This window comes from Schistocerca serialis, chromosome 8 (genome assembly GCF_023864345.2).
Source record: "Schistocerca serialis cubense isolate TAMUIC-IGC-003099 chromosome 8, iqSchSeri2.2, whole genome shotgun sequence".
Classification (NCBI taxonomy): Eukaryota; Metazoa; Arthropoda; class Insecta; order Orthoptera; family Acrididae; genus Schistocerca; species Schistocerca serialis.
Genome location: NC_064645.1, coordinates 431,820,782 through 431,844,135, shown reverse-complemented (window position 1 = coordinate 431,844,135; position 23,354 = coordinate 431,820,782).

Sequence of the window (23,354 nt, the reverse complement as noted above, 5' to 3'; positions counted from 1 at the left end):
TCCAGTCTCTCGGTCCCCCTCGTTGTTCCAGCAGTCTACGATAAACTGCCGGTAGAAGGGGGCAAGCCCCTTCTCATAATCTTTGTACAATCTTACAGGTATCTCATCCGGTCCTGATGCCTTTCCGCTACTAATCGAATGTGGCTGCTTTTCTGTCCCGCGATCGGCTGTCTCAGTATCTGCCATTTCGGCGTTCGTACGCTGACTGAAAGGAGAGACCGTGTTAAATGTTCTGCGGTGAAACAATTTCGGAGTACCGAATTCAGTATTTCGGCCCTCTCTCTTTTATCTTTCGTTCCGTGCCGGTATTGTCTGTAGATGATTTCGAATCATTTACTGATTTTTCTTGAGACCAAAGCCTCTTAGGATTTTACTCAGATCGGTTGTCAAAGTTTTACTTTCAAAGTCATTGAACACTTCTATCACTGCACTGTCGACAGATATTATTTAGAGACTGTGGAATGAGATCAGAAAGGCACAAGAGACTACGAGAAGTTGGAATGCAGGACCGAAATTTTTTTCTGGAGAAGATTCGAGATTTGGAAGGATACAGCCGAAACTATACATGAGCTGTTTAAACGAGAATCACAGCTACATAGTGTAGAAGAATGTCAGTAACCACTGAATGCCAGTCCGAGAAGTGCAGGTGGCCTGTGTTCAAAGTGTGGTGAATGAACTTTATGTGTGAATCAATGACTGTTGCGTTGATTTTTGTATGCGAGGGGCAAATTAGACCTGTTGGATAAGTGTGAAGACATAGTGGGAACTATGTAGAATATAAAGCTCTGAATAAATGAAGAGCTTATTTCAGTAGTCACTATTGAAATAAGCCCTTCAAATGTTCCCTCCACCTATCAAATACGCAGAATAGTACAGGTATTCTCTGTTGCCATTAACATTTGTGTTTTCACGAAATACCTCGTTGAAACCAACCCAACATTTTACCATGTGTTCTATTGGACGTTTAATTTACATCGAACTATTGTTTGGAGCGGGATCTTCGCTGTATTGCCAATAAAATTTTACTAAATTTGGAACAGTAGACGTCGTCACCGGCCGGTAAGATGAAGCAGATCAGCCATGGCAGAGAGACCGGAGCTAACGATAATGATGTTAGGTTTGTGGGTTGCTCAACTGCGCGGTAATCAGCGCCCGTACAAATGCCCAATCTTTACTCAGTACAATCTCGCCACCTTCATGTATGATGATGACATGATGAGGACAACACAAACATCCAGATCCCAGGCGGAGAAAATCGCCAACCCTGCCGGGAATCGAACCTGGGACCCGTGATCCAGAGGTAGCAACGCTAGCCAACAACCACGAGCTGCGGACACCGGAGATAACGTGGCTACTCACTGCAACAGCCAACTGTCTTCAGCCAAAGCTAGAAACGTCTCAGAAACACATCTTTAATAGCAGCTAGAAACCAATAACAAAGGCGTATTTAACACATTTCCGAACATCACGATTATCACTAAATCAGTTTAGAAAAGTGAATTAACTGAACCTGAAAACATTTACATTCAGTAGGAAATTAAGTAACAAAAATAAATTGAACTTGCAGTGCAAACTTTCGAGAATAGGTTCAAGTTAATGGTAGTTAGTAGAATAACCAGACACTCGAATTTCTCTCACAGTCTAATCCTACACAATGAACGCATGTGTGTGTCGAGTTAAATTCATTTTGTTTGAGCAAAAGTTGATGAGATTGGAAATTATTTAACTGTGATATACGTTAAATAATAAAACGGTAATACTAATGTTTTCTGATTATGTAAACCTACAGTAAGATGAAACTGGAAATTACCTAAGTCAGATTTACGTTAAAGGACGAGAAACTAACGCTGGTGTTTCGTGGTTATATAAAATTACAGTGGCTACTGAGTGTACTAAATGATAAAATCTATTCATACTAGAAATTGTTACCTGATATCAGTTCTTTAAATTCAGACAGTGATTAGTAAATAACATACTCACGAAAAGTACATAGTTATAACAGGTTTTTATAATAATAATAATAATAATAATAATAATAATAAACCCCGTGGAGGCCCGGGAAAAGAAAGGCCTCCGGTATGTCCTGCCAGTCGTAAAAGGCGACGAAAAGAACATACCACTAATAGGGCTAACCCCCCTTTTAGTGTGATTAGTTTGTTCAGGACAGAACTAATGAAGCCTCGGACAAGCGCTGTCATGGTCGGGGACGACGCTTGAACACTCTGCCCATCCACAATGGTAATGACACTACTTGCCACACGGAAAATGATTTAAATCCAATTAGAGGTGTTTTGCAGGATATGCTTCCTGCAACCACTCTAGAAGGAAAACAAAGACAGAGGATGAGATGGTCAGATGAAGTTAACCAACACCTCATGTTCTGTTATTACCAAGCAACAAACTTAGGAACCAACACAACTGCATACAGATCACAAGTATACACAAAATTTATTACCAGATACCCAGAATTAAAATTTTTAACACAACAACGACTAGCTGATCAGATCCGTGTAATAATCAAAAATAACAGGATACCCCAGTCAGAATTAGAAAACATCAAACAACAAGTACAACAAATACTGGAACAAAATAATGTGCAGTCAGAAGAAGAAGAAAATACAGTAATGGACACAAACATCCCAGAGCAAACAAACAAAGAACAACACGCATCAATTAAACAATCAGAGGAAAACGAAATCTTAAGACAGCCACCAGAACAAGCACAAATAGAACACAAAGTGACATACATGTTCGATATAGAAGAAAAATTTCAGCTAACATATATAGAGTACAAAGACACAAATACAGACATTAGACCATTCTTGCATAGACCACCAAATAACCCACAAGTCGAGACAACAATAACAACTATCAACACAATCATACACAACAAAATAAATGAAAATACAACTATGGTAGAGTTACAACTACTGGTTTATATAGGAGCACTCACTACACTAAATATACACACTAGGAAGAGATCAGAACAAACCAACACACAGAAGAAACCCACTAAACCAGCATGGCAACACAGGCTACAGATCAGAATAGAAAACTGAGAAAAGACATCGGACAGCTAACACAATTTACAAGAAATGAAATATCAGACAAAAAACGAAGAAGGTTAGGTAAAATCTCAAAACAAGAAGCGATACAGCAATTAGATGAAAAGAAGCAGAAATTACAAGCATTGGCCGAACGACTTAGAAGATAGAAAAAAAGTGAAAATAGAAGGAAACAAAACCAAAAATTCAACACAAACCAAAAGAAATTTTATCAGACAATAGATAACACACACATTAACATAGACAACCCACCAAACATAAGAGACATGGAACACTTCTGGAGCAACCTGGTACAACATAACAGACATGCACAGTGGATACAAGCAGAAACAGACACATACAAGATGATACCACAAATGCCCGAAGTGATAATTTTGCAACATGAAGTCACCCGAGCAATTAATTCTACACACAACTGGAAACCCCCAGAAAATATAAAATAGCAAATTTCTGGCTAAAGAAGTTCACCTCAACACATTCACATCTAACTAAACTGTTTAACACTTACATTGCAGACCCATACACATTCCCTGATACACTTACACGTGGAATAACCTATCTGAAACCTAAAGATCAAGCAGACACAGCAAACCCAGCAAGATATCGCCCCATAACATGCCTACCAACAATCTACAAAATATTAACTTCAGTCATTACACAGAAATAAATGACACATACAACACAGAAAAAAATTATAAATGAAGAACAAAAAGGTAGCTGTAAAGGAGCATGAGGATGTAAAGAGCAACTGATAATAGATGCAGAGGTGACATATCAAGTTAAAACCAAACAAAGGTCGCTACCCTACGCATACATTGGCTACCAAAATGCTTTTGATAGTGTACCCCACTCATGGTTACTACAAATATTGGAAATATACAAAGTAGATCCTAAATTGATACAGTTTCTAAACTTAGCAATGAAAATCCACACTTAATATCCAAACAAATAAAATAATATCACATCACAGCCAATACAGATTAAGCGTGGAATATACCAAGGAGTCTCATTAAGTCCTTTCTGGTTCTGCCTTGCTCTGAACCCACTATCCAACACGCTAAATAATACAAATTATGGATACAATATTACTGGAACATACAAACACAAAATCACACATTTGCTATACATGGATGATCTAAAACTACTGGCAGCAACAAATCAACAACTCAACCAATTACTAAAGATAACAGAAGTATTCAGCAATGATATAAATATGGCCTTTGGAACAGACAAATGTAAGAAAAATAGCATAGTCAAGGGAAAACACACTAAACAAGAAGATTACATACTGGATAACCACAGCGACTGCATAGAAGCGATGGAAAAACCAGATGCCTATACATATCTAGGATACAGACAAAAAATAGGAATAGATAATACAAATATTGAAGGAGAACTAAAAGAAAAATATAGACAACGACTAACAAAAATACTGAAAACAGAATTGACAGCAAGAAACAAGACAAAAGCTATAAATACCTATGCTATACCAATATTGACCTACTCATTTGGAGTGGTGAAATGGAGTAACACAGACCTAGAAGCACTCAATACACTTACACGATCACAATGCCACAAATATAGAATACATCACATACATTCAGCAACGGAAAGATTCACATTAAGCAGAAAGGAAGGAGGAAGCGGATTTAGCGACATAAAAACCTACATTATGGACAGGTAGACAATTTAAGAAAATTCTTTATAGAAAGAGCAGAAACTAGCAGAATACACAAAGCAATCACTCATATAAATACATCGGCTACACCATTGCAATTTCATAACCACTTCTACAACCCTTTAGATCACATAACATCAACAGATACAAAGAAAGAAAATTGGATAAAGAAAACACTACATGGCAAGCACCCGTATCACGTAACACAGCTATACATCGATCAAGATGCATCCAACACATGGCTAAGAAATGGCAATATATACAGTGAGACAGAAGGATTCGTGATTGCAATACAGGATCAAACAATAAACACCAGATATTACAGCAAGCATATTATTAAAGATACCACTACCAGAACAGATAAATGCAGACTTTGCAAACAACAAATAGAAAAAGTAGATCACATCACAAGCGGATGTACAATACTAGCAAATACAGAATACCCCAGAAGACATGACAATGTAGTAAAAATAATACATCAACAGCTTGCCTTACAATATAAACTTATAAATCAACACGTTCCCACATACAAGTATGCACCACAAAGTGTACTGGAGAATGATGAATTCAAATTATACTGGAACAGAACCATTATAACAGATAAAACAACACCACATAACAAACCTGACATCATACTCACGAATAAAAAGAAGAAATTAACACAACTAATCGAAATATCCATACCCAATACAACAAGTATAGAAAAGAAAACAGGAGAAAAAATTGAAAAATACATCCAACTGGCTGAGGAAGTCAAGGACATGTGGCATCAGGATAAAGTTGACATTATACCAATTATACTATCAACTACAGGAGTCATACCACACAATATACACCAGTACATCAACGAAATACAGCTACATCCGAACTTATATATACAACTACAGAAATCTGTGATTATTGATGAAAGTTCAATTACCCGAAATTTCCTAAATGCAATGTAACATATACCGTACTGTTAAAAGGAAGTCACGCTTGATCAAGGTCTACGTCGCTTTCCATTTTTGACCAGACATAACGTCTGAGAAAAGAAAGAATAACAATAATAATAATAATAATAATGATAAATATTATTATTAGTAGTAGTAGTAGTATTTTCGGAAAAAGGGCAGTTAAGGTGTACCTGTGTCTTCCGTTGTGTGCTGCTTTGGTAACTGCACCATAAGTGGTGGGTATTGAATGAGCGTTCTTGATTTCCTATGGGCTATAAATGACGTTAGCTGTTATTTTATTCCATTAGATAAGAATTTTCGATAAAATCTGAAATAAAGTCATGGCGAACATAACTTGGGCTTGGCTTCGCCAACTCGCTATGAAGTTGTCACTTTCCAACTTAACCTGGGCTTCTGGCTTCGCGACAGGCCAGTCTATCAAATTTTCTCCCATTCACGTTAGTTGACTTTACCAATTCAAAACCAAATTATGACATTCCAGTCTAACCTGGGCCTTGGCTGTCAGTCTGTCAGCATGTCTAGTATTCTTCCTGCTCTCCATATAGAAAACAATTGCAGTCATACACTTCCCATCACTGATCGTGCAGCTTACCAACTACAGCACGCAACGAAAGAGCCGACCACACTGCACTTTAGCCGTATTTTCAATATTAATGGTTTGTTATGTGGCTTGAGTATGTGAGTGGATGTCAGTGTATATGCTGTTGATGTAAAAGTTGGACGGAGTACAGCAGCAGTTGGTTCATGACTTGTGTACTATTATCAGTTAGGTGGATGTGGTCCAATTGATGACGATGTTTTCTTGGCATTAAAATGAGTTCTAAAGAGACAAAAACTAATTTAAGTTTAGGTCAAATGCAGTGTGGTGGCAGCTGGGTATTGTAGAGAGCAACTTCGATATGAGGCATAGTTAAATATACACTGAAAGAGATCCTGTGAAGTAGACAATGGTTTGATACAGGAGAAGATCAGTAATGTCAGAGAAGATAACATCGAGTCAGTACAGAGGTCGGACAAGGCTTTCTATTTATTTGATAAAACGGTATTCATTCGTTTATGATCGTTTATGTGTCCACTGCAAACATGAATGCTAATCTTCACCTGAAATCAGTCAAAACATATAGACGAATCATAAGATTTTTCTGAGATGAAAATGAGTGTAGTACTCTAAATACATGAAGCAAGTAGTATGCACAGTAATTAAGAAAAATACCCGCTACACCAGGCGCCAAAACACAGGGCAATGTAGCTGCTTGCCAACTCAGCGGAGGAGCGCAGCTGAGGATGTCCAGCGCAGTATTAGATGAAATTTCAGGAACAGAAGAGCTTCCTGGACCACGACCTCACATCCCGAAAGGTTTGCCAGCAGCTATGTCATCCGGTCGTGAAGCCTTCATTTTATGAACAGGGCAATGTGCTGCAATGTTTTCGCCCTTAGCAGGCAACAGCATAAGAGCCATGGTACAAACGGAGATATGAGGCACAACCTTGGTGTAGGAGAGAGACACGAAACCGGAACATGACCGAGAGCGTCCACGTGATAGCTCTGTGTACGAGATCCACATTGTACTAGAACTTGTAGGTGGACATCCAGATCCCAAAAAAATGCGCGGAGATGCCACTCAGCCGAGATAAGGGACTCACCCGTTGTTAAGCGGGGACGGAAGAAAATAGTGTGGTAGAAAGTAATAGCATCGCTTGAGGCAGGTTGGTCTTGACAGGGTCGTAGCCACCACCCACAGAAAGTGAGCTCTGTATTTTCAGTAGGTTCCGAATAAGAGCAACCCGTTAAAGTTTTGATAGCTGTACATCTTTGTTTTAATCAGAAGTGATGTTTAAACAGGTAACAATGCAGTTAAAATACACTTCCTCATAGAAGACTTCTCTCCAGGTGAAGTACAGCCACACCTTGCACTCTGATTGCATCATTTGCGTTTCTCATTGTGAGTGTTATATTGCTGATGCCCACACGTTAAAGTGCCGCACTTTGTGAAGTGAATTTTCTTATGGAATTCGCAGTTTCTGAATTTTGTAAGAGCTTTGTTCAAAGACTCGTGCAGTGCATAAGGTCTGTAAAGCACTGTATTTTGAGTGAGTACTAATGCACGCTACTGTAGGATTATTTCGCACCCCGGCAAGAAAAGTGACACAAGACAAAAAACCGAAATTTTTAATTTATTTCACTGAAAAATACTTGTGAAATGTCCCAACGTCCGCGAAAATACGTCACATCTGTATGTCAGAAATTGTCCACATAAGGGAAGAACTGTTGTTACGTTATGTAGACCAATTTATGACTGTATGTTACCGTAAATGGTGTCCATTAAACTACCTAATTAGATTAATCTTCAGAAACTGTGATTTTTATTTTTTATTTATCTAGTTTAACAATTGCAAGTTGTTTTTCATTTTTTATTCTAACGTAAGTACTGAATGCCGTGTTACATTACATCAGTTAAAAATAATATATATTTAGAACGGAAAAGTCGTAAAAATATTACATGGGATATCATAAAAAAACTATATAGTTTTTAGAAAAGTAAGAAAAGTGACAACGCGATGCACTAATTAATGATTACCTGATATCACTTCACATTCGATGAGAACAGAACTAGATGTCCATATTACTGTTGTACAGAAAATAACGGAATTTGGTTGATTTGGGGGAGGGGACCAAACAGCGAGGTCACCAGTCTCATCGAGTTAAGGAAGGATGGGGAAGGAAATCGACCGTGCCCTTTAAAAGGAACCATCCCGGCATTTACCTGAAGCTTTTTAGGAAAATCACGTAAAACCTAAATCAGGATTGCCTGATATGTGTTTGAACAATCGTCCTAGAGAATGCGAGTCCAGTGTGCTAACCATTGCGCCATCTCGCTCGATATGGAATTTACTTACTTCATATTTAAAGGAATCTTATACTGTTTATAGAATTGTTTTGTTACTCTTCTTGCTGGGGTGCGATATGTTCTGTGAGTTTCGTTAACATTATGTAGAGCTCATAGGGAAAGAGTTTTCTGACTACATCGAAACTGTGAACCATGTCAAGAAGGAGTAATAGAGGCCTAGATGAGGAATTATCTTCATACCACATTTGATCCTGTAGTTACTTGTAGGGTAAACAGATTCCTTCCGCCCCCAGGGTAGCCATGCATTCTAGGACACATTGCCACGGTTCGCGCGGCTCCCTCTGTCGGAGGTTCGAGTCCTCCCTTGGGCATGGGTGTGTGTGTGTATGTATGTGTGTGTGTTGTCCTTAGCGTAAGTTAAATTAATCAGTGTGTAAGCCTAGGGACCGGTGACCTTAGCAGTTTGGTCCCATACAACTTACCACAAATTTCAAAGATTCCTTTCCTGTCCTGTTTTTCTCAGGGTTTCACGACGTACGACAACTGAGCCAAGAACAGAGTGGACTATCCTGACTGTCTCGTATTAAAGTCAGAATGTAGGTTTGCAGGGAGGCAGACTTCAGATCACTGCATCAGATGCTTCAAATCACTGCATCACTGTGTGAAAAGTTGCTGTCTGGTTTCAATACTGAGATTGACTTACTGCATCAGCAGACAAGATAGGTGACCGTGATTTTAGTGTATGGTTCAATATTTTAATAGAATAATAACTGCAAAACCCATTTTTCTGACAACGAATATACCTCCAATTGAATTAGTCCTCTCAACTTGTAATTTTGTTGTCATTAACAGCGGAAAGGTAAGTGCGAAAGGTTCCACATTGAGCAATAATGTATTTTACACCCTGTTTTTAACGTACTTCCGCCTCACTACGTTAATTTAAATTAGTACTGTCACTGAATTGCTACTTTGTCTGACCGTGACCGGCGCTAGCTGCGCGTATCGATATATCCCGTCTCGTAGTATCTTTGCTCGACTGCTACTACTTCCCAGTCGTTGTCTATCGTAAGCAGTTCGGGTCGCGAGTTCGGGCTGTGAGTCAGTTTGAACGCGTCTGGAGTGCAGTCCGGACCTGCCAGTCGGGGAGTTGTAATGTGGCACTAGTGCAGTCGGGTTGGAGCAGCAGTGAGGTCTGCGTCGACTTGGCTCTCCCGACCACTGCCGACACGCATCACTTGAGCCGGGCCACGGTCTGGGTGGATCGTCGGTCGGTCGTCCTACCGGACGCCGCGTTTTGTCTCGCCGATCGTTCATGAGTCTGCTGTGTGTGTGTACATCGACTCCCGATTTGTCTTCATGCGTGCTTAGTTACTGTTGGGTATCGTTCAGGTCTTTGTGCAGTGTTTATCAGGTTGTGTGTGTGTGTACTTGGCGTTATTTCACTGACGACGATTTTAAATGTTGTCGGCATTCTGAGGGAGTCGGTCTATTGCTGCGGACCAGGGAAGTTATCTCCACGCGGTGCAGTCGGCTGGGTCCGCTGGCGGTCCCTGCGCAGTGTCGGAGCGTGTGTGGAGCTGTCCGATCGCTACGAGCTTCGTGGTTCACCGACCCAGGATGTCAAAGTTGAGTAGTGGTTTCAAGTACCCAAGCCACGTCCATTCTTGTTGTGGTGGTTCGTTTCTGTGTTTCGCTGTTGGGGAGGTTTTCCTATGAGCAACACCGAGTATTTCTACTGCTGAAATTCAGCTGCCATGCGGTGCAATTAACTAGATTGGTTGACTACAAGTCAAGTGCACCAGCTTGTGGCCGTTAGTCTTCTGGTTACCTGCCCTGGACACTGACGCAAATTCAGGCAGTGTTCCGTTTGGGTGAAGTTAACTATATTACCATACTTAAAATTCAAGTGTACCAGCGGAATTTTCTGCCTTGTGGCCGTTAGTGTTCCGGTTACCTGCCCTGGCCACTAACGTAGTTTCAGGCAGCGTCCTTTCCTTTCCTGTTGTCGCTGTCCAACATGGTGTGTGGTTTCGACAGCTAATACATATTTTATTATGGATAATCATGTTCATAACCTTTTGTGTTTGAGTTCTCATGCACTAGGTGGCAAGCAAGTCGTTGTGTCGGTCGGTCTGTGGCTGTCCCCTGGGTGAGTTCCGATGGACCAAGTGTAGTTGGGCTCACCACCTGTCTCACCTAAGTGAACGAGGGCAGACCGATCTCCCTGGAGGCTTCTGAGTGCCGTTTTCTTTATTGTCCCTCTCACCGGTGTTTAATTGTCTGTTTGTAATCTATTACAGCCAATGATTTAAAATTTTTTGTTCTTACTGGACTTTATGTATTTTTGAATTTTGGAAAATCAAGTGTGGGCCTTAAGCCGCTTAAAAAGCTAATTCTTGAAATTATCCTTTAAGCAAAAACATTGCCGCCTTCTGCCTTAGAAGAATATGGTAATATATTTTAAAAAATTTTAAATTTAATTGTGGCCCTCATTCTCTTGTATTGCACCTTGCATATGTTTGTTCTATCTACTTTTGCCTTGAGGCTTTCCAGCCTAGCTGTGATACCATATATATTTTAATTATTTTATTTGCTATTTTAACTGCATTTTTATTTTATTGACTTTTAAGATTTCTTGTTTGGAGGCCCTCAGCCGTGAAAAAATTACCTTTTTGAAACTCGTAGTTCTAAAGGTTCGGCTATGTGCCGTTTTGGTTTAAAGGTGTTATTAAATTACAATAAATTTCAATTTTGAGTGAACCTGACCGACACCTTATTTGGCCCTTTCCACAGTCCTAATCACCGGTTCTGCCCGACGGGTTTAGCAGGAGTCTCACACATCTCACTTAATATACAAATATTGTTTACTTAAGGGGAGTACAAAAGGTGGTGTAGGCATAAAACATCGATTTTTATTTTGTTGTACGGGGTTTTATCTTTACTTCGTTGTATGCTATGTTGATGTAGGATGATTGTGAGTATTTTTAATTTATTTTGAAGTAATTTACAGCACATATAATTTCTACTGGTTCCTGAGCACTTGTTCATTTATTAGGTAGCTAGGAAAATGTTTGCTCTATAAGGCGGTTTTATGTTGTTTAACAGTAAACATCCTGCTTCATAGGTTGGCTACATAGGTGTAATATCACCGTAGTATCACTTCCTGTTTGTGGTACAATGCGAGGTGCCATCCACATTTTGTAAGGAGTATTCCACCTTTCGTTGTATATATTTGGTTTTATAGCTTAGTGAGTTGTATTTTTCTCTGTAACATGACTCCACCTAAGGGAATATATAAAAAGAAGTAAGGGGAATAGCTTCTACAGAAAATGTCCTGTTGGAAGTATACTTCAAGCAAATGAGGTTAGAGCAAGCAGCACTGAACAAAGTTCTTCGCCACCAAGTGCTTCCCAGAAGAAGCTTGCGAACAGTAGTGAAGTGTACAGTGAAACCAGTACCAGTGATATGTTCAATATTGGGTTTAAGTGAACTAAAAACAATGGTGTAAGTGAAATAAAAATGTTCCATCAAACTACATACTGTAATTTGTGCGATGGAGAGATAATAATTTCTGAAAATCCTTCAAAAGAAACCATTTAGTTCTTAGCTTGTAAGTCTCTTGTTCGAGTTGTGAGACTAAGAAAGAATTTTGGACATTTGTAAAACTTAAAAACAATAACCTGTTTCAGATGAACGTCAGATATTTCTATGGACTGAGATGCATTGGTAAAGGCCCTAGGGTTGGATAAACTTTGTGTACCCTTATAAATGAGTCGTGCCCCCAACTTGTGTTTCAAGATACACAGATGCTTTATGTGAAACAGGAAAGTAATTGCAGAAGAATGAATGAGACCTATGATCATCATGAAGATGTTTGGTTTATTGGGCGCTCAACTCCCTTGTTATTAAAGCCCGTACAAATTCACAATCTTTTTCACTGTCCAGACTCCCACTTTCCTGAATGATAATGAAATGATGAGGACAACACAAACACGCCGTCTACGAGCAGAGAAAATCCCTGACCCGGCCTGGAATCGAACCTGGCACCCCATAATCCAGAGGCAGCAATGCTACCCACTAGACCATTAGCTGCGGGCATGAAATCTGTAACAGTGGGAGCAGTTGAAGAAAATGATGGTAATAATGATATTTGCATGGCATTTGAAAAATCGGGGGAGAAAAGGGGTCATCAATCTAAAAGTTCTTGTGATGCTGCCGTAAGCATTGATAGCGGGAAGGTACTTGATACTGAAGAGGGCTGTACAATAATGAAAAGATACCAATAATGAAAAGAAACTACTACATGAAAACAACCGTCAGAAAACATGAGGGATCCAGTGGAATAATGGAAAGTGACTCAGCTGTGAAGATCTTTCAGTGCCATCAAGCACAATGTGGGGTTTGCCACACTAAATTCATTGGTGGTTATGGTTCAGGTCAATAAGACGGTAGACCCTATGTTGATCTAACACGCCAAAAGTAAGAATGTGTCTGTCATGTGCAGAAATGAGTGGGTACCCGGCTGTCTAAAATCAGGTGGAATTTATCTAGCAAAAAGCTTGAAGACGGTAAGACTATTGATGACGATTGACTGACAAAACAGTCAGCTAAGTGAATACTATGGCCAAGGCATTAGAAATAATACGAACAACCCGGAAGGAATGAGAAAAGAAATATGGGAAATGTTTACGTCAAGTGATGAGAAGCCACCACACAAGTTCTGTTCAATTGACTGGTGTAAATACCGCAAAGTTGAGGCAATAGGAACAGAATATACCCACATAAACAGCATCCCTGAAGCTGTTGAACCGAAGCCAGCATATAGAGATCTAGCACATCCAGATCATCTGAAGAAAGCGTTCACAGGAAAACGTCCAAATGTAAATGAGTCTTTCAACAATGCTGTATGGACCAAGGTGCTCAAAAACGTATTCGTCGGTTTGAAAGCTCTGAAGATTGGCGTCAGTGATGCTGTGATCACTTTCAATGATGGAAATGCAGGCAGAATAAAGGTTCTGAATCGATCTGGAACTAAGCGTGGTCGTAATACGGAAGCAGCACTAAGAGAACTGGATAGACAAAAAGTCTCTAAAGCAATAATTACGGTCAAAAATACAGAAGCAGCAAGATCCCTCAGATGGAGAAAGAGACTGCATCTGGTTGATCCTCAAGAATATAAAGGTTACAAAGGTGAAAAGTTTTAAGTTGTTTCTCCATTCAGTAAGTGAGTTTTCCTTTATTTCAACTTTCAAGTGCGATTTCTGAAAAACTACTTTTTTGCAGACGTGTCCCTATCTCAAAACTACTTACGTTAAAGATCTGTAATTTTTACCTCTTGGAGATAGTGGTATTATAGTTATGCGGATCTACAGTGCTAGAGATAGTACTCATAGTTTTATCATAAAAATATATATATTTTTTAAATTACGTAAATTTTTTAAGACCTTCATTAAAAAATTTGTATCTTGATTCCTAGAAAAGTTAGACACTTAATAGTAGATCAGTGAATGGATAAGATTTGACCTTGTATCCTGGAAAACGGGATATTATTATGTTAAATTTAACGTTTTCAGTATAGGGCATTGCTACTCCCCTTAACTTGACTTGTTTATCTGGTATAGAAATAAAATATTGTCATTCACTCACGAATGCATTAACATGAAAACAATAAACCACGAAATCACGGTAGTGCCCGACTGGTTCCCCCACCGTTACAAGCAAAAAACAAATGCACAGTGCATTCGGAGCTACATGTTTTCAGCAGTTACTGTGACATGGGTGATAGGCCTCTACATACACTGAATTTCACCCGTCCATACCTTTACCGATGTAACAGAGCTGAGGGTCATTTGTATCATAAAAATGGACATTTCGGGAAGGTTTAATTATTATTATCCTACAAGAATCGATAGGACATTCTCTAGCGACACTACATCATATGACTGGTAAAAATTAGCTTATACCAAGAGAGCAAAAAATAAATTTCATTTTTTAATTTAATGTAAACAAAAGATTTCTTTACACTGCTGATCTCTTCACTGTAAATTATCCTATATTTTATGTTTGAAATCAGATTTTCATGTGATCTATCTTGTTCCATCAAATATTATAATAATAACTGAAGACGAAAGGAATCATTAATTTCTGTGTTTGTGGTTCTGTGGATATGTTTAAAAGAATTCTGTCGTGTAACAGCTGCCTGCTTCAACTTTCAGCTACTCTAGCAAATTTGTACGAAATTTATGTTTTGAGTTTGGATAGAATGAAGCCTTTTCTTGGTTCTTTTGCATAATGCAGACCATCACCATTCAAATCATCATTTCTTATAATTTATTACCTCATTCTGATTCACAGGAAACATTATTCTAACACCGCATTTAGTGTGAAAGGAGTAAGAAATTATGAGAAACGAGTTTGAAGTTACAACCAGTCAGAAAGCAAATAACATGTATTTTGTTGTACTTTACTCTGAAGCCTGTAAAGCCTTTCCGGTGTATTCACTTCAATTTTGGCGTTTGTTAAAAATACATATTTGTCAAAATGGAAATAATGACTAGAGTAAAATGGTGGTCAGATGTTGTAGAAGATGAAATTTATCAATTTCTGTACTGTCTACGTCGGTACACCAAACCGATCAGTTCTCGGATACATTAATTTTCTAATGACATTGCAAAATGTGTATTAATCACTGGTTCGGCTAATTTATCGGCTGTTAGAAAGGCAGTAGGTGGTGAAAGATAAGAGTAGTATTTGCTGTCAGTTTTTGAGACTTCTGATTACAGTTTCAGGTGTAATTTACTGCTGCAAAGAATAATTATTTACTGTGAAATGTAGAGTTGAAACATTAATTTGGGTAGCTTTGAGGGAAAAATTTGATGACTACATTGTTTTTATTAATTTTTGACAAGCAGATGGGAACACAGCGGGAGCATATACGAAATGATGGATTGCGAATTCTTAACTGAATAAAATTTTAAGTTCACTGAATTAAAGGGAAATTTAATGAGTGATCATTAAATGACTTTCACATATTTTGTTCCGCAAAATTAACCAGATTAATTCAAAGTATCTTCAATGTAATCCTATTCACGTTATTGATTACTGTGTATGTAGCTCTATCTCTACTGACCAACACTTGTCAAGGACGGGAAATGCTTCCTAACTTCCTTCCTTCCTTCCATCCTTTCTTTCTTTCTGTTGAGGAATGGTGACAGTGCGTGTAACTGTTCTATGTCCTCATTATAGAAGACATTGGAGAGCGAAATGGAGCTGAATCTGGGATGTGAAGTCCATACAAGTAATAAGTGTAATAGTTATACCGACCTTTGACTTTTAGGCCCGACTCCACTAACAAATATTTTTCTAACACCCGTACTCCAACCAACCCACCTATAAATCAAGTTGACCTCATGGTAAACCCTTATTCTTTCGTCTGTTGTTCGAGTAGGTATCACTTTGTTAACGTCTCGCCTTGGCTCTGTAAGTACGAGGATTGTGTAGAAAGTTAGTTCCGATCGGTCGCGAAATGGAAACCACAGTGAAAACCAGAAACATTTTATTCGCTACTATTAGGTACACCTTCCATCTACTTCTCTACATAGTCATCGATCCAACTTAGGGTTTTGTCGTAGTGTTGTATCGACTTTCCAATATCATCGTCATAGAAAGCAGCCGCCTGTGCTTTCAGCTAGTTATCTGCACTGGTTTAGAGCTCGTCTGTGGAAAAATTTTGTCTTCATAGACAGCGGATCTTGTGAGCAGAGATGAGACTCAGGGAGAGCCAATTACGGACTGTGTTGTGGGTGATCAAACACTTCTCATCGGAAATGCTGCAGGAGCGTCTTCATTGCCCCTGCAGTGTGCGGCCGAGAATAGGCATGAAGAAGGAACAGCTCGACAGTTGTGTTATGCGGGCTGCATGACACAGGCGAAATCTCATACTTGGCGGGAGACGCTATCCTTACGTGCTCACTGTTCGCTGAAAGCTGAAAACAGCGGCGCGACACGATCGACGGGCATACTAGAGACACTGTCCAACATATCTGTGCAAAGCTTTACCGGATTTTCCCAGTGGCTTCCATTTCCCAAACGGATCGGAACGTCCTTTCTGCACAACCCTCGTAAATATTCCAAGCCGCTACATCGCCGAATCGTTGGTCCTCCAATAATATCATGACAAGACTTTCCAGCAGTCAGGACACAGAAAACACGTATGTAGCCGGAAGTATCGAAAGAGTGATTATGGCTTCGCTGAAAATTTTTAGAATGAACAATCGAAACAGAAAACATTTAACATCACACGAAAACTTTCACATACAAAGACCCCTTGTAACGAATGTTATAAATGACATAATTAATTAATATGAGTAAAAACTCACTTATCATATTAACCACTAAAGCTATTACAAGACAAGGTGTAGAAAATAACCAGACTATGTAATAACCTACTCAATAAAGCCACCACAACGCTTAAAAACTAGTATAGGCGATTTCTTCCACTCAAATTTTCCCATGTTTCTCAGAACATTCCATTCCACATACAATAAAACACGCACGGACGTGACAAACGAATATCAAACATAGGTATTACTGGTTGCCGAACACTTTACCAACATAATATTACTACCAGAGACACCTGACATGGAAATCAGAAGGACAACGACAAAAAACACTTTCTCACTCTAAAAGAAAACTACACGCTCATAAAATCATAAGAGAACAGAAATAACTCGAAAATGGTCAGACCAATTTGGTAAGGCACACATTTCTTCAGTTAATAGTCCACTTAGCACAATGTTAAATATATACATACGACCACACCTCTAAGTGTGTCACCACACACTACCATCGTCCCACACATTTAGTTCTCCACTACCACATTTCCTCAACCACCCTTTCACAACTCTCACAACCCACTACCCCCTATCCCATACCTCCTCCTCCTTCCATCCCCCCTTTCACTCACATCACATGTCTGTTGAAAATATAACACATCTATAATTACACTTAATGAAACACACGCACGCATGCACGCACGTGCGCGCACACGACTAAAAAATAATTGTACTCACAAGCTTTGCAGTACTCACAACCGATAGAAAAACAAATGAATAAACATAAACGTTGCTTTCAGTGCAGAGCACGTGGAAACTATATTATTGTTTACCATGTGAAGTTTACAAAAATGAAGTGGAAAAATTACAAATGCAGCATAAGAAAAAGTGGATTCGTAAAGACGAAAAATTGCGAAAAGGGAAAGTGCAATAAACCTTTTTAGGTTCAAACTTCCGCTAACCACTACGAAAAAAGCGCAGGACTTTAGACTATATGACAGGAGGGAAATACAGCTTAACACCAACTTAAAAAAATAGTGTTTTCAGTCTGTAAATACTCAATACGTAGAGACATATTACGTGTAATGTACCGTATCTATGGAATGAACACAGAAGACGCTTTATAAATAAAAGCCAAACCCGTCTGCTGAAAAATACTCTAACTGCATTAAGCTTAAGACGGAAAACCAATACAAAACTGATTATAATAGTTACTGTGGAGGATGGCCAGCCGGCCGGTGTAGCCGAGCGGTTCTAGGCGCTTCAGTCTCCAACCGCGCGACCGCTACAGTCGCAGGTTCGAATCCTGCCTCGGGCGTGGATGTTTGTCGTGTCCTTAGGTTAGTTAGGTTTAGGTAGTTCTAAGTTCTAGGGGACTGATGACCTCAGATATTAAGTCCCATAGTGCTCAGAGCCATTTGAACCGCAGTACGACGGATCTGCTTCTCAGAGTATCCATTTTTCTTAAAAACAGCCGTCAAATCAGCAAGTTCTGAGGTTAAACTGTCAGCCTCGGAAACGGCATATGCTCTGCGTACCAGGACGCCACTGCATTAGTATGGTGGATGAAAACACGTAGCATGGAAGCACCGATCCGTGTGCGTCGACTTTCGGTGAACACCATGTCCCAGAGTACCATTTGGATTTTTGTAAACCGTAACGTCCAAGAATGGAAGCATCCCATCACTTTCAACCTCCGTGGTAAATTTAATGCCGGGATGAAGACAACTGAAGTAGTCCAAAAATCTGTTGAGGTCATCGCGTCCATGTAGCCAGACGAAAAACGTATCATACACATACCTCCAGACGCACGTTGGTTGCAAAGCCGAAGTCCTCAGTGCCAAATCCTCGAAGTCCTCCATACGAGACTAAGGGTTATAAAGGACTGCCCATAGCCACTCCATCATTCCGTTCCAAAAATAAAAGACGACCGAAAAACACGCAGCAATGCGCTGCACTATATTCAATAAACACACACTACGACCACTTAGTGAAGCTCAAGCATTCAGGTGAAACGTGCACGCTGACGCCCAGAGATCGTACATTCTCGTGCGCTCAAGACAACGACGTACAATTCAAGAGCGAGACATTTGGTATAAAAAATGACGAAGTCGTGATAAAAGATAACGAAGTAACTTAACTTCATTTAATTTACGCTCCAAAAAGTTGTTACTTACTTAGCAATAAGAGCACAACCAAACAACTGCAACGTAGTAACGTATTTGGGAACATATCGCATTTATTGTATGCATACAACAAACGAATTTACGGGCTTTTGAGGATACTTCAAAAATAAAACTATGCGAAATGCATAAGGCATAAAAACAAACAGCCTGTTCTTTAGATGGATAGACGTTCCACATCTACAGGAAGTTATTAATAATGTAGAAGGATCTAAGAAAAGGCAGGAAACATAGAAATAAAAGGGTATACAAGAGTTTAAGTTTAAACGCGTGAGATCTGACGCTAGAGAAAAGAAACAGGAGTCGGAGGAGGAAAGGTACTGGAGTGCACATCATAATTATTGCTGCGCCTCACAGCGCACAAATATAATAGGTCACCCTGAAGAGCAGCGTTTCTGTAATCAGCTGATTACGTACAACAGCTTTTCTCGAGGCAGCGCTGCCTTTTGCAGTCAGTTTGGGCGAAAATAATCACCGTTGTCGCAGCTCACGGGCCCAAAGGGGTAATTCCATGTTAATAATTAGAGCGGTTATTCTCTTGGCGGTTGTTGAAAGCTGTTTGTAGCAACGATAAGACGCGTACTGTTTCTCTCTTCCATATGGCTCTGTCTGTTTCCAAAACACACACACACGGGACATGTTTGCTTATGAAGCCACCTCCTCGTCCCACTTGCGGCTTAGCCGGAAGACATCAAAGGGTAGCATCTACCTAGGGGATAGAGCGCCGACGGTAGAGGGGAAGCAGGCGAGCACTCCAAAGTACCGGCTGAACCACTTGTAGGGAAGCCAAGTTCCCTTCTCTGACTCCAAAGAGCTTGTGCACCGCACGGTTAAACTCTGTTACGCGTCACATCCACTTACAAAGCACTTACAAAGCAGACAGATCACGATCTCGGGACGTTGAAGTACAGAGAATCTTCACAGTTCCGCTCGTTAAACGATGCGACATATCGCTGTCTTACATTCCTTGCGACCGCAAGCTGTTAATATCTAGGTGGCAGAACTGTGACGCTCATGCCAGAAGATATACGAGGTATGATCAAAAAGTAAAAAAAAAAATTTGTTTTTCTTAATGAATGTTTATTTTTTTCATCAACATATACTTTGTCCCCTTCAAAGTAATCCCTCTCTGGTATTATGCACTTGTGCCAGCGCTTTTTCAATCTTGGAAGCACCTCTGGAACTCACTTTTCGTTATGGTATTCAGCTCTTTTAGTGATTCTGTTTTTATCTCATCGATGGTGGCAAAGCGAAGTCCTTGCATGGACTTCTTCATCCTAGGGAAAAGAAAGAAATCACAGGGGGTCATGTCTGGCTAATACAGTGGCTGAGACAACATAACGATTTTGTTTTTTGCCAAAAAAATCACTAACAACCATCGGTGTAGGAGTGGGACCATTACAGTGACATAATTTTCACGAGTGGTTTTACCACAGTTCTGGTGGTTTTCTTCGGACTGCTTCATGGAAACGGCACATAGCTTCCAGCTAGTACTCCTTATTGGCCGTACGACCGTAAATCAGGAATCTATGACGCACTATCCCACTGCAATCGAAGAAAACAGTGAGAAGAACCTTCACGTGTGATCGAACTTGTCGAATTTGTTTCGGTTTTCGCATTTCAGTCAGTTTCCAAACAAGACAAGAGATGAGTGTTTAACGTCTCGTCGACAACGAGATTGTTAGAGACGGAGCACAACCGAGGATTAGGGAAGAGCCATCCCGGCATTTGCCTGGAGCGATTTAGGAAACACAAGCTGCGAAACTGTCGCGAATAAAACAGTGACCCGTATATACAATAAGTTTCATTTAATTTACGTCTAAGGTCACAAACTTTTTGTTAACAGATTACCAGTTTCGGTCTCTAATGACCATAATCAGATCCGTTTTATAAAAACAAAGTCCTAATGTACTGCAGCCATAGTGGCATCGTCAAATGTTAAATGCAGAATCAGCACCAGCGTCGTCAAATATATACAAATAACTTCATATGCACGATTTTATGTTTATATAGAACAGATCTGATGATGGTCATTGTAGACCGAAACCGTTAATCTGTTAACAAAAAGTTTGTGACCATAGACGTAAGTTAAAGGAAACTTATCGATTTGGGAGAATCACGGAGACCTAATAATTAGCGTCAGATTTCGTACTTAAAATATGAATTTTAAGTATGCCAGATGTTTCGTAATTCCAAATGTTTCTGAAAGAAAAGTAATTTTAACTGTAGATACAGAGTTAACACATACCGATGGCGATAAAGTAATAAAATAATTTATTTTTATAAATTTTTGCCTCAAATATGATACATCCTATACAAACTCATATGACTTCCTTTAGGAAAACAGCTGAGATAATACTGACCTATACAAGATTCGAAAATATTTTTGGTATCAATTACTTCTGTTAAATAAAGGTAATGTTAGAGGGGTTGTCCCTTTACATGCCTCATTTTACGTACTCTCTAGACCTGACCCCTGTGGATCTTTTTTTTTATTTGCAAAGTTGATAACCCCCTCGAAAGGACGAAGATTTGCAACGGTAGATGAGATAAAAGAAAATTCGCATCCAGCAAGAGGCGTACCAAGACTGCTTCCAGAAGTGGAAACGGAGTTGGGAGCGGTGTATCAATTGTGGAATAGAGAATTTCCAGGGAGATCATGTACAATAGTTAAAAGGTAAGCGTGGAAAAAATTTGTGAACAAAGTTCTGGAAATTTTTTGGACAGACCTCCTAAAATCCTGCCCTTGTAGCGTTGCCGATGTGAGAGGCATCCGATCTTCCGTAGATTTTAGACGCGATCATTCCGCAGGGAGACGAGCCCTGCCGGCAGCCTGCAGCCTGTGAGCTGGGCGCGTGAATTACACGCTCGGCTGCGCGGAATGCGCTGGATTCGTCTGCCACACGTCTGCTACGAAGGCACGTCCGTAATGCATCACGCCCGGCTGCGTATGTGAGCCAATTACACGTGAATCCAGCCGTGGTTTCGAGAGACGCTCGCTCGGTACATGCTGTCGTCCCGAATGCTTCTGAAGATGCGACGCAAAGATAAACGAGCGAAGGACAAGCGAAAGTTACGTCACGGTGAGGCAGAACTGAGATGTGTGCATTCAGTACGCAGATTTACGTAATATGCCGGCGAGCAAGTTGGGCTACTAAAGATGACTGTGCTTTCTAGAGCTAATGTTGGTGTAATGAAGTTTAGTAACCATGGAAAAGCAAACTTAGTTTAAATATGACGAACTGTTGGATTAATGAAGTTCGATAATTCTTGCTGTTTAAATCCCATTCTTTGTGAAACAATTGTGAGTAATATAGCTCCAATGGTCAGATGTTTTTGAAAAGCCAAACTTAACTTGCAATATAATTTTGCTAAAAAAACTCAGTGTTTCCAGAATGAGATTTTCACTCGGCCGCGGTGTGTGCGCTGATATGAAACTTCCTGGCAGATTAAGACTGTGTGCAGGACCGAGATTCGAACTCGGGACCTTTGCCATTCGCGCGCAAGTGCTCTACCAACATTTTTTTCTTTATTAAAACAATCGTATAAGCACTTAAGCACAAAAACAAAATAATGAAGTGCTCGAACTGTTTCAACACGAGTTGTATCCTACAATAGACTGAAGTTGTAAGCTTACAAAACGGAACAAAAATATTAAACTGACAATAGCATCTTCAGTCCAGACGGAGACATAGAACCAAAACGCAAACATATTAAAGAGAATCACTATATATATGTATAACTGACTGCTTAACTAGAATTGCAGTTCTGTCAACTGAATCACAACCGTCTAAACTCTTCACAGAAAGTCATCTGGAGCATAAAACGGATAACAAAGACATGCACAGGCAACACAAATTAATGAAAACGTCAAATGAAGTTAATAACACCATTGAGAAGTCGGGGGCAGTTCTAGGAACAGGTGTAACCCCTTATTCGTTGCGTATTTTGTTCGCTACGTAGTCTTGCATGTGATTTGTGTCATTACCGGCGTCGAGAATTACCCTATGCCTTGTTTTTCAAAAATTATGTCTAACATGTTACCAAACATCGTCCTGAAATTTGGGTAACGTTTCATCTTCCAACGTGCCGTTCTCATACAAGCCTCGAAACTAATGAGATTATCTTCACTATTGTGGATAATGATATATGTCACAAACTGTCCTAACATCCACATCACGGTGTTGTTCTTGGTAGCGGGAAAATGTTTCGTGTCCGGCCAGAGCAGGATGTTGGTGCAGCGGCTGGCTGGGCTGCTGCGGGTAATCAGGCCCAGCCACTGCTGCACCCATT